This window comes from Amphimedon queenslandica, unplaced genomic scaffold (genome assembly GCF_000090795.2).
Source record: "Amphimedon queenslandica unplaced genomic scaffold, v1.1 AMPQUscaffold_13375, whole genome shotgun sequence".
Taxonomy (NCBI): Eukaryota; Metazoa; Porifera; class Demospongiae; order Haplosclerida; family Niphatidae; genus Amphimedon; species Amphimedon queenslandica.
The window spans coordinates 16,219-17,232 of NW_003546389.1; positions in this window are offsets into that span (position 1 = coordinate 16,219).

Sequence of the window (1,014 nt, forward strand, 5' to 3'; positions counted from 1 at the left end):
CATTTAAAGTTTTATCGTATTACTTATTGTAGTACTTACCATCATAGATATAATACATAAACTGTAATACACACAGGTCTGTGTATTATATCTATGTTACCATGTACTACTGTACTGTGAGTATTTGTTACAATTGTTACAATCCCATTTTCCATTTGATATGGACCATGCGCCTGCTTAAAATACAAAACTCTTTGCAATATAAATCAAAGTGTATAAAATACATTCTAAGCTTTGATATTCCTAGTACAATCAAAAGAAAGTGATAAGTCTGATAACCATATTAGTATAGCAACTGTGGGTAAGTCCTACTATGGTCAAGCCCAAGGTCAGGCCACCTGGTAGGGCTCAAGTTACTCACAGCTGCTATAAGCTTACTAATTTATCATCAGTCCTAATCTCAGTGACCTGCCCCATTTATCAATATGCACATACAACTCTATATATACATCAGGTGAGGCTTAAGATTATTATCTCAACCTTTGATGCCCTAGTTTCACACACTATATACCAGCATAACCAATGGGTTTACCCTGCAGTGGCAGTGCATCCATATTGGAAACCCACATAGCAATGTACATATGTGCCATCCCAGGAACTGTTTATGGCTGAATAAATATATAATAAATAATCAACCTCAATATGCATACTTGCATACTAGTGATAGTACAGTATCACTAGTATTACTATATAACTATACAGTAGTGTACTGTATATAAAAGTATTATCTACTTCTACTATCAATTCTCACTCCCTCAGTAGCTACAGATAACCCACCACTGATACTCCCTCTTGATAAATCTGTACATTATGGCAGCAGTACCACTATGCCTGCTAAGCAGTACCACTATGCCTGCTAAGCCCATCACTGCTACATTAAAGAGTATGCTATAGCTTTATAGCACTGATAGCAATTGAGAAAGAACCCAGGTTTAAAACAGTTGTAATAAATGGTCAGAATAACCAATCTTTATATTATATTTCACATTAGCATGAACTAAACAAGTGGAACAT